Source organism: Lissotriton helveticus, chromosome 3_1 (genome assembly GCF_964261635.1).
Source record: "Lissotriton helveticus chromosome 3_1, aLisHel1.1, whole genome shotgun sequence".
NCBI lineage: Eukaryota > Metazoa > Chordata > Amphibia > Caudata > Salamandridae > Lissotriton > Lissotriton helveticus.
Window position 1 is genome coordinate 817,709,716 of NC_136061.1, and position 12,314 is coordinate 817,722,029.

Below are 12,314 nucleotides of genomic sequence, written 5' to 3' on the forward strand. Positions count from 1 at the left end.
TTTGTTTCCCAAGCATAAGAATTGTATCTCTGGAGTCGCGGAAACAATAGATAAATATTTCACTCAGACAATCGTGCATGCTTCGTTTCAGCAGAGGTGCAGAAAAATAGAGAGACGGGCGTTTTCAATAAAAGGATTTATTGAACAGTCTTGTTTCTCATGCAAGTAACGTGAACTGCTACAATCGTAATGCAGATTGCAAAGTATAATGCGTACAGCAAGAACAGTACTATAAAATAATACTGTAAGAGCAATGTATGGTGTCTAAACCATATATAAAAACATACATAAATAATAATGACTAAAAGTACTCAACTGGCGCCTACCCCAATGTACCTAACCTAAGTCTAGTGCGAAGGAAGAAGTAAGTGTGGTGTAGCATAGGTTTAGTTTTCTTTGCCAAGAATCTATCCGAGATTTCTCTTAGGTTCTAATTAGCTCCATACCTTTAGTTTAGAATGAAGGAGGTCTGGTATCACTTGTCTCGGGACTCGATTTCCCAACACCCTGCAAGGGGAGTTTGGAAACACTGGAGCTGGAGTCTCGCCGAGAGAAATGCAGCCTCTCGATCAGTGCGTCAGCTGGAGGGTCGGCTTCCTTCAGCACTTGCTGTAGCGAGCTGCGTTGGGCAAGTAGATAGTCGAACTGCTCCGCACCACTGTGTCTTGCTAGAGCAAGTGAAGGCATATTTATACCTTAAAGGTGCCTAGTTTGACGTAAAGTCGGGCATAATAACATCAGTAAAGAACCCCAAGGGAATAGTAGTTCTTTGTAAAGTATGAGTTCTTGGACAAATCAATATTCAAGCAAGGGGAGGTCCCTGACTGCTTAAGCCGATTTTCCAAGAAATTGTTGTGAAGTTTTGGTACTGGTGGAAGTAGCTATGCCTGTATTTGGACTGCATGGACTATGTCTAAATAAGGGAATGATTTCTATGCCTATGTTAGGGCAATGTGAATTGTACCTATATAGGGGCATGAATCGGGAAAATTCACTCGGATCCTAAAACGCCATACAACACTATCACCATTAGTGCCCTCATATTGTTGATTAATCCGTGGCTTGCCCTGAGACCTGTTTTCAACGAATGGATAATTTCAAGTTCTTGAACACTCAGCTAAAATGTTTCCCTCCGAATTGAGCAAGGCAATGAGACGTGGGGGCATATTTACAATAAACTGGCAGAGCGCGGTGTAGCTCCGAAATTGCTAACGCAGAGCTCTGTCAGTTTAAAAATGCAGGGATGTGTCATATTCAAAAGAATGTGATGCACCACTGCGTTTCTCCTAGCGTTGGCACTAAATCTAGCTTCCTAGTGCCATCGCAGGCACCCTTGCACGATAATATAAGGGTGTCTGCATTACAGGGAATGATTGTTATTGTGCAGGAAGGTGTCCCTTCCTGCACATAAACAATTCCATAATAGCGATTTATAACTTCTATGTATGCTGCTTTGTGCAGCACACATAGAAGTTGCAACTTGCCATTTTTAAATGATTGTTTAAGTACAGAGGTGAATAATCCCTAAAGGCGATTTGCTGCTTCTATGTGTGCTGCATAATGCAGCACATTAGAAACAACAAAAACAAGGAGAAATCAATAATGTCACCTTGTTTTGCCAAGTTAAAACCAGGTTTTTCCTGGTCTTATTTTTGGCGCTGCCCCATATTTACGCCACCCTTGTAAATAGAGGGCAGCATCAAGAGCAATGGGTGTTCTGGCGACACGCCAATGGCAACACTCATTGCCCGCTTCTTTCATGCTAAGTGCTGCATGAAAAGGGGCCTTATTTACAAGGTGTCATTAAGCCACATTAAATGGCTTAATGCCGCCTTGTAAATAAGGCAAAGGGCTTATCACCACCAGAACTCCATCAAAAGTGACGTTCTGGTGTCGATAAGCCCTTGTAAATATGCTGCGTAATGTCTTTGGGTCCAATTTCGGCCACTTTTTTAATATAAGTGGCTAGCATTATCTCAGCCACTCTTCTGGTGTGGAAGCAGTTCGTAAAATATAATTTAAAACGGAATCAGATATGCACGCCCAGAGCTGTGGATTCAATTTGAGTATGTTAATTGGGATTCTGTATGTCCCCGAGGCCCTAGGAGACAGAACATTGCGAATTAAATTTTCTATAGCCATCTTAGATAATAAATGATTCTTTTTTTTCCAAGATAAAATCCGACAGGCTCACAGTTTCCATTTCTTAACCCATGTACATCTAAAAAAAATATGTTCTGAATTGAGGTGGTTCAGCCACGCTGCCTCTTTTATATTTTGCACACAAGAACTGCTTTCTCCGATTTGATCTCTGTAATCATTTTACAAAGATTGCTCATTCAGACGCAGTTTCCTTTTTTCAGTGTGGGGTGTGCCAAACTTTTCTTGTTTGTTTCCATGCTCCACTTAGTATATATTAGTGATGTTGTGACATCACATCACTTTTCATAATTGGTGCCAAACCAAGGACTTCCAGTTGCCAACTGATGTCAACTGAGGCTCACAAAAATGAAACCCTAAATTAACGGGAAAATAAAGAAAAACATTTGTTGCGCATTATAATAAACTAAATAAATACAGTGTACTGTAAATTGCAGGCTTTTCGTGAATACGAAAAGGTGATTCGTTTAATTAATTAAACACCATTCAACTATACGAACAACATTTGTACCTTTCTCATCCTTGTTTGCAAATAATACAGCTTTCATCTTGTGGTTAATCTATAACTCAAACAATCATTGTCTAAAGGACGAGTAAAGACAGATCATTGTGGTTGGGTCCTCCCACCACTGGTGGCTGTAACAATAATTGCTAACACTCATTCACCAGCCATAAACAAATTGCTTGAATAGCTTTATAGACTTTGAGCCCAACTCAGGTCTTACAATGGATAACCTGATCTCCTTCAATCATCTCTTCTTGAAAGTTGATGGGTATGCCAAACTTGACGCACAGTTCAAAGTAGTATCTAATTCATTTTCTCAGTGTGGGGCATAATAACGTAACCGATCCTCAGTGCGATTGCACTTCTGCCTTTATCTTGCCTCCAGATAGCACCTAGAAGTAAAACAGTTCCAGTGTTGCGCTTTGCAGCACACAATAAGAAGGTTTTTTGGCACTATCTTCAAAGTCTATCATCCAAAAGCGCATATTGGTACGCTACTTATCTTTTTCGTTAGATATAATCGTAAAAATAGGGTTGTCTTCGAAGTTCTTAAATAGCATCATGTAGGGGGGTGAGGGCCAGTGACATCTAAAGGATTGTGTGGGCTGCTGGCAAGAAATAATATCGGGGCTCCTATGTAGAAAAAAAAGTTGTATTTTATAACCCATTTTCTGCTAATTCAACCCCCATGATTCCAAATAATATTTAATCATTTGTTAGCGGCGGGATAGAGAATAAGACAGGTGATTCAGAAAAAAAGTTCACTTTGCCAGGGGCTCCTTGGAAGGTGGAGGCCCTCTGCAAATGTCCACTTTGCCCATGTTTTAAAACGTCTCTGGTAGGTGCCAGAATGATGCTGCCCCCCCCCCCCCCCCCCACAATTGACCTGTTTCTGTATGACATAAGCAAAGGTCAGTTTATGATGGCGTAAAGGCCTCTTCTACGTCCTTGCTATTGCTTACCTGACCAAGGGCATTGTCTTGAATAGTCATACGAAAATCTTTATACCTATAGGAGGTCTACTATCAATACATCTGTGGTTGAGGGTTTGTGGAATATCTCGTAGTAGCTAATTCCTCAGAAATAATGAAGTCCTACAATGCTAGAATGTCCAGTCTGAGTTTTTTGGTGTGACTTCCGCTTTGTGCCATGAAGACCTAGGTACACATATTGTGCGCCATACGAGTATATCTGGCTGACCTTGAGATTCCAAGTAAGAAAAGGTATTCTCGTACACCTCCACTTATTATATTCTTGAAACGTTTTCTTGCATGTCTAATAGTAATAGAATGTATATTCATTTATAAGTGTGCATCTTCCCCGGTGACACGTTTTTGCTCTGGCAGATCAGCCAACAACCTGTCTCGAAGCTGTACAGAAAGATAAAATTGAACATGAACTTAGTGCCTGATTTAGAGAACCCTGTCACAAATGTGATGGATATCCTGTCTGCCTTATTACAAGAGCCTTATATCCTACTACCCATCTGCCACACTCCAAATGAGCCCCTTCATTCTTAGTCAGTGCTAAGTACAATTTAATGGTAGCAGTGCTCAAGAGAAGGGCCTCGTGATGAATATGCAGCTGGTGAGTCTGTAGTGATACTATCCAGCCCAGGTATGGCCTTGATGAAGTAAGAGAGAAGGCTAGCAAAGTAGACTTATTCAGAGAATGAAGAGGCGTCGCCTGTCTCTACTCGAGGGGCATGGACACTGTGGAGAAAGAGGCAAATCGACATTAAAAGAGACAATACGACACTGTGTAATAATAGGTGTTCTGTAGAAGAGAATGGCTAATTGCCATACTAATATTGGTCCGTATAATGGACCCAGATGTCCCTCTCAAATAAATACCTGGAACCACAATGCAACCAGTAATTAAACTAGTAGTTTAGCCTGGCATGGTGGTGCGAATGCAAATAGTAATATGTGAAGAGTGCTAATTTGTCAAAGGTAGGTGTCTATATATAGAGGAAATCTCTTTGAGGTACTACCTACTTAGACCAACGAGCAAAATAAGTTTTTGTGGAAGTCACACTGGCTCATATTGAGTATGTTATATCAAATTCTAAACATATTTCCTTTGGTGAATTTAACATTGATGCAGCATTGAGAGAATTAACCATTGCCTACACTTAGTTCTAAACACTGACCAGGCGATTATCACCCTCAGTGGTCATGTAGCCTGTATAGCACCTACATAGGAAAGATTCAATGTCAGTGACATACCACAGTTTTCAGCCTTCTCATGTGGATCTCCTTTACGCTAAGGATGCTCGATTTACTCCGCCCCGGCGGCGAAATTGGTGGAATTTGGGCCGCTGCGCATTACGCTTTTTCTCACTTGCAGCTCGAAAACAGTACGTGGGTACGTGTTAGCGATATTTGGCATCCCCTAGCATGATTTTCGGTCCCTTACAGTGCACCCAATAGGATTTATTGAAAGGGGGCAGTTGGGGGTGGGCGCGACCATTCGCTATTAGAAAGCTGCTGCTCTAGTAGAAAACCTACTCGAGTGGCAGCAAAATCAACTCGAGAAGCTGCGCTCTCTCGTTTGCTGTGTGGTGACATTCACGCTGATTTTTCAGTGCAGAACAACCCCCCCAGTGCTAAATCATAGCACGAGCAGCACAACCCCTCTATTTCTGGTCATTTTCAGAATTCTGTGGAATCTCGTTGAGTTTTTTTGTAACTTCGTGGAGTGAAACTCTGTGAGTTTTCACCAGGCATACTTTACACCATGAGAAGACATCATTGATTGGGACGAACACAGCTTGAAGAAGAGACCTCTTTAGGATTCACAGTCTTAAACCCCTAAACTAGCAGGCAAGCCGAGTTAGACTTGCAAGAAAAACCTCATGGTACTAAGACTGAGCACTGAAAAGAAGTATAAGGCGAGGAAAACATTAGACATGCCCCCACTGACCTACAGAAAATGCTGAAGACAACTCCCTTTCAGTGAATGTGAAGACCACTCCTTCTTACTGTCTATCTGGGTGGTCAAATTACCCCTTATGCCAATAGGTATGTAATGTGTAGGAATTTGTATCAAAACAGAAAACATGAAACATGGCATAGCACACAGAGCTCTCCTCCAGTCTTTAGATTGCACCTCTATGCTCTAGGATACCCAATCAGGTAGAATGATGCTGAGAAACAGAAAACAGAACAGCATCCGTTTTCCAGAGCCTTCTGAGGGCCATTAGATCTCCACTCTGGGACACTCAGCTAGTAAAATGCTGATAAGAACACTAAACAAAGCTTAGGGCAGCTTCTCTAGAAAGACAGGAAGTTCTCAAGAGCTCAGTGAAAGGCCTCAGTTCTCGCTCATGCCCTTGGATACTCAAGGGCTAGGGTGCTGATGTATAAAAACAGGAGTATACGAAAAGAATGATAGATGATGTGCTTTTATTAATCTCAGTCACTGGTAATTACTCACAGCCGCATTCTAGTCCATTGTTTCTTGCTCACAATGCTACCTTAGATTAGACCCAGTCATAATCAAATCAGCCTTGATCCTGCTCCAGTAGGACCATCCTACCCCGAACTACCAATCCAGGTCTTCTCTGAACCAGAATACAAGCAAACCAAGACCTGTTTTATCCAAGTTGAGGCTTATCAGTCCGCTGCAGCTTGGTTCCAGAGGCAAAGTGAGCACAGGACCCACATCTTGGCATACCCGTCCACTTGGGGCATCACACAGAAGTTTGTAAGAAATGATGGTTGGTATGGTGTGCCAAATAACAGTGGACTGGGAAGCCTAATTATCAAAAGTTGAGATTAATTTAAGAATTCCATCCATCACTTTTCTGTATAATTTTTTGTAGTACTTCAGTGCAACACCCTAAGTGTGACAGGTGTGCTCTGACATAGGTCCTGTGCTCACTATGACGCTGGCATCAGGCTGCACCCGAATGAGGAGCCCCAATCAGAGTGAAATGGGTTTTGATTTGCTGAAGGAGGACTTGGCCTGGTAGTTCGGGCTGGACTGTTCATTTTGGAGCAGGGTCAAGCCTGATCTGAATATGGCTTGGTCCAAACTAAGGCGGCATGATGTACCGAATAACGATGGAGAGTCAGTGTGGAAAAGTGGTCCCCCGAGGGCCAGAATCTAGGAAGCATCATGGTTGACTCTCTGAAGGGGGTCAGGGGAGAAAAGTAGATGCCTTTCCAAAAGCAAGGAGGGGACACATTTTCAGGGTCTCTTGGCAGATTGACAAAGTAGTAATGAAGTTGAAAAGAACACAAGTCAAGCAGATGCCGATGTAAACTTGTTGGGTTAATGCAGTCACTGCAGACATCAATGTGTCACCTGAAGGGTAGTGGTTCATTCGTGGTGAGTTACATTAGCTTCTACCATTCATTGTTTCAAGGTCAATAAAATAAGTGTCTTTGAACTGATTTATGTAACATAACAATTGTTCATCAGGTGGTACACACCCTCAGAATGGCTTCAAGAGAAACCTACTCTTCTGTGTCTTGCTTTCCCTTGAAGCGCCTGCCCTTATGACATTTGAACATGATGGTCCTGAATAATCTTTTGAATTGATAATGGTCTGCATAATTAGGGATTTGATGTTGCCATGGTCAACGGAGGATGTTTATACTGAGTACCTCTAAGATGGGTCTTAGTAACACCTGTTTCTGTATAAAGACATACAAAACTGCCACACTATGGTATCAAGTACTACATATGATAAGCCCACAACTCTGCTTCCGATGCTATGTTAGGTAGAGTGACCACCTCACACTTGTCATCATATGCTGTTTCTAGTCCAGGACTTTTCACCTGCAAATAATTGCCACCAAGTGTGGTAGTCAAATTAGTCCAATGGACGAAAACTAAGACTACAATTGCAAGCTTGTATTAGGTGGTGACACAAACGCTCAGGAAAGGAGAGTCACTAACCATGTAGGCCACACACACTCTTCTCTTCCATTCATATCCAGCATTCCCTCAGTAAAGTGAGGGATCCTGTAATTTTCGGACCCATCCGCCATTCAACTACAGGGCCTTGCTAGGGGTTTGAAGCGCTACATGAAATGAAAATACAAAATATTACAACAAAAACCGCTATAATAAATCAGATCACATCTCATGTTCAAAAAGTACTCCTCAGCTGAACCATGTAATCTGCTGCGATGAACAATTAGAATGAGAAAACAGAGAACACAACACCCCATTTGTCCAGCCACCACTAAAGGCTAAAGGTAAAACACTTCTAATTGGTAACAGCAGCCACAGGGTGATTTCTGGCCCCTAGGGTGGGGTCTAGGGTTGTGTGATGGGTGCCGGGTGTCACCACCAGGGGTCTGTGTTTGCAAGTTTATTTTGGTTTTAAAACTACCTGCTGCTGCGTTTTTTGCCTCAAGCAATTTCCAGGCAACAATAAAAATGTCAACATAACTCCTTGATTAATGTTCTTCCTGGAGAGAGTTTTGCCTTGCGAGGTTTTTACTGATCATAAAATAGCACAGAGGATTAATATGCCTGCCACAATGAACGTGTACCATGCAGATCCCGAAGTGCATATAATGTAAATAGGTCAGTGGGTTACTGCTTTTACAAAAGGCATCCTTTGGTACTTGTGGTTTATAAATTAAAAGCCTAATATAGAACAGGGAATTATTAACTTTGTTAAAAGAACTGCATGCACACTGCAAAGTATAGATTAATGTTGCAAAAAGGGTTCATTTGGGTAGAATTTGATTCCTGTTATTAAAGAGAACCCCCAACCATGTGGATCCGTTTTTAATTCTGAGTTTGTGCTTCTCCAGACTAAGCACTCTTAAAATATACTGCCTGCCAGTATGGATGACATGTAGTCAAACTATATGTGTACCAGTATGGATGATATGTCACTCCAACACCTTTTAGTCCTCTGGCTTATGTAACATTTCCTATACGCTGATTTACACACCTGTGATTGCTTGTCTCTGTGTAATATGTGTGTGATGCAAAGTGCTCTGACACCCTACACTGGTATGAGTGGCGCTATACAAATAATTAAATGCATCTGAAAGTGAGTGGTTTTGGAGTCTTGAAGGGCACTGTTAAAAGGTTGTGGTGAGGGACTCTGTGGTGGAGGTGGTAACCCCCTTCACCATGGATTATGGGGCGCCAACACACATTCTCGCACTGGGCGCCACTTGTGCTAAAGCCGGCCCTGCTGGCCCCTTAGCAGTTGAGATCAGCGGACACCATAAAATGCACATTTACAGGGTTGTAAAAGAGCTAGTTGCCCAGGCCTTCGTGCTCTGGATTCCACTCCTAACAAAAGACCCATGTAAAGAGACACTGTGGGAATCCTTGATTCAACTGAAGTACAAAAGAGAAGAGGAGGCATCAAAAGTGTCTTAAACAGAGGGTGCAAAAGCTGACATGCTTATAACTATAACGTCAGCATTGAACATTTTATATATGAAGATGCCCATAGCTAGAATGTAAGGACTATTTCTGAACTTTCACAGCAAACAAATTATCTTGTGCATATTTTTTTCTGAATAGGGCAAAAAATATGTAAAACGTGTTTGTTTCCCCAAGGGTATCCCAAGTAATTCCTACTCTGTAACACACTCTCTCTTTGTGTCTACAGTAAGGCACCGGGCCTGCGCCACGTGCGACTTGCTACAAACCACGGGCAATGCAACTTAACATGGTTTCCGGTAAGGCAGGCTGTAACGTGTTCGGAACTATCTACGAATCATTTCCGTCGACACGTTTGTCAAATGTTTTTTTGTGGCTTCATTTGCGGGTTCATTGGTTTTATAATGGCTAACGTATAACAAATGGAATTAAGAAAGGAATGTAGCTGGTGAATTTAAAGACCATTTAAAACCAATACACACAAATAAAAATAACAATCTATGACAATTGAAGACAGATACATGATACAAATACAATCGAAACAAAATTCCACAGGGGTAAAGCAGGAGAGCTCTTGGACAGAGTCCTGAGAGCGTACGCTGATTTGAAAAAGAGAAAATCTGAGGGTAGAGCACATTGGTATATAGGAGTGCAGTGTGTTGAGGAAAAACCTTATTCCTGCTCCGAGATATGTAGGAGCAGTGCAGGTCTAAGTCCCTCTCAGGAATAGAGTAACATCCATTAAATATTTATAAGACTCTGCCTCATAATCACTGACACAGATGCGGCCCTGCATTGCGGTGACGGCGCGCACCTCCAAAAGGGCCTGTTAAAGGGCCATGTAAGCTGATTGCAGGACAGACGTCTGTGCAGTGTCAGTCTCTAAAGGCTGCAGGGAGAGCCGTGTCAGCCCCCTAAAGCAGCAGAAATTAGGATAGCCTTTATAGCTATACCATATCTGATCACAGTCATCCTTATTCAGTGCCATCTCATGGCCAGCATCTCCATCCTTCAACATACCCAACGTCTGACATCTCTAACACCTCCATCCTTCACCACTGGTGTCTTCTGGCACTGCCATTCTTCAAGAAGCTATTTCACAGAACTATTCCGTGTCATCCGACAGCACTGCTGTCAATCAGCATTACAATACTTCCACAAACCCAGCTTGACCCCTACAACACAGCGTTCTTCAACACTGCCTTTCTTCAACACTGTCACTCCACAACACAAGCATCCTTGAAGCGTGCCGCTCTCTTCCATCTTTCAATTTCTCTGCCATGGACGTTGAATCATCAAAATGCCATGGGAAGGGAAAGTGACATCACATGCCATGTGACCCACCCTGATGATGTCACAGGAAGTGACATCACGCAAACTTTGACCTGATGACGTCACAGGAAGTGACATGTCCTGCAATTTGACCCACCCTTTGATGTCACAGGATGTGACATCACCCAAACCTTGACCTGATAACGTCACAGGAAGTGACATCACCTGCCCTTTGGACCACCATGAAATCAAAGAATGCGACATTGCATGACCTTTGACTTGGTGCTTTCACAGGAAGTGATGCATTTAACTTTTTGTTACTTACACACAGGCTGGAAAATCTCTATAGATACAACAGAAGTACCCCATAAACAGAAATACGTCACATCCTATAGAAAATGCAGCTGCATACATTGTTTCAGGTAGTATCTTCAGTTATAAAATTAAGATAATGCAGGATTGATTAAGAACCTATCAAATAGTGTACAACAATTTAGAATGCACTAGTCAAATTTGAAATCAGCCATTATCAAAAAACGTATAAAACGGGAAGGGTGATAGGCCTATTATGTTCAAACAAGTACACTTCATCATTTGTTTTTAGAAACTAAGAGTACCATGTAATTAAATCTGAGTCTTGGGATGTAGATTACAGTGCCTCAGGTCGCTCCCTACGCCGCACGGCTCCTCCTGTGCGCCCGTGACTCTGCCCACTGCTGCCGGGAGTTCGCCGCTGGTGTGCCCCTGGTGACTGTTTTTGCGTTTCTCCACTGTACTGCTAAATTGTTTTACCACCTTGGCATTTGTATTTTGTAGTTTTGTATTCTGTTTTTAGGCGTTCCTTTGCACCCCTTGCCCTCTGTGCCCCCCCGATTCCCCGCTTCCCGCCGCTGCTCCCCTGCGGCCCTGCCCCTTTTTGTGTTCTGTGTCCTGCCCCCCCGCCCATTGGCCGCCCCGCTCCCGCCTCCCAGCTGCTCCTCCCTCCCACTTGGCCTCTTATGGAGGTCACCGCGCGGCAGGGATTGTGACCTGACCTCAGGTCGCTCTCCACACCGCATGGCTCCTCCTGTGCGCCCGTGACTCTGCCCACTGCTGCCGCTGCCGCTGCCGGGAGTTCGCCGCTGGTGTGCCCCTGGTGACTGTTTTTGCGTTTCTCCACTGTACTGCTAAATCTTTTACCATCTTGGCATTTGTATTTTGTAGTTTTGTATTCTGTTTTTAGGTGTTCCTTTGCGCCCCTTGCCCTCTGTGCCCCCCGCCGCTGCCCCCCTGCGGTCCGCCACCTTTTGCCTTCTGTGTCCCGTCCCCCGCCCATTGGCCACCCCGCTCCCGCCTCCCAGCTGCTCCTCCCTCCCACTTCGCCTCTTATGGAGGACGACGCGCGGAAGCGCAGGGAACGCGCGCAGTGGGCGTGCCGTTGGCACACCAAAGGCAAGCCCGTCTGCGCCCTTTCCGCGCCTGGACTGCACCCAGCGCTAGACCCCTTGCACCCCGTGCCCCCCGCAATGCCAGACTGAAATACGACTCCAGCACCCTCCACGCACTCAACCCTGGACGATACCACCTCTGCTGCCAGGCCATACCGAAGCACCCCCAAGGGCATTTCACCTGCCGGAACAGCAGATACACCAGCATCCAGCCCGCCAAACCACCAACCAGAGAACCCAACCACCTCAGATGCATCCTCCTCAACACCTGATCCGCTCGCAAGCACGCCATCGAACTCTGGGACCTCCTAGACTCTACCGCCCCCGACGTCACCTTTCTGACGGAGACCTGGCTAAACGCCACCTCAGCACCAGACATTGCCATAGCCATCCCACAGGACTACAAGATCTCCCGCAGAGACCGTACCAACGGAGTTGGAGGGGGAATCGCCATCGTCCACAAAGACACCCTCAGAGTCTCGACCAACACCGACGAAACCCTCACCACTGCCGAGCACATGCACTTCCAGATCCACACCGACCCCAACACGACCCTCAGAGGAACACTCGTCTACAGACCACCC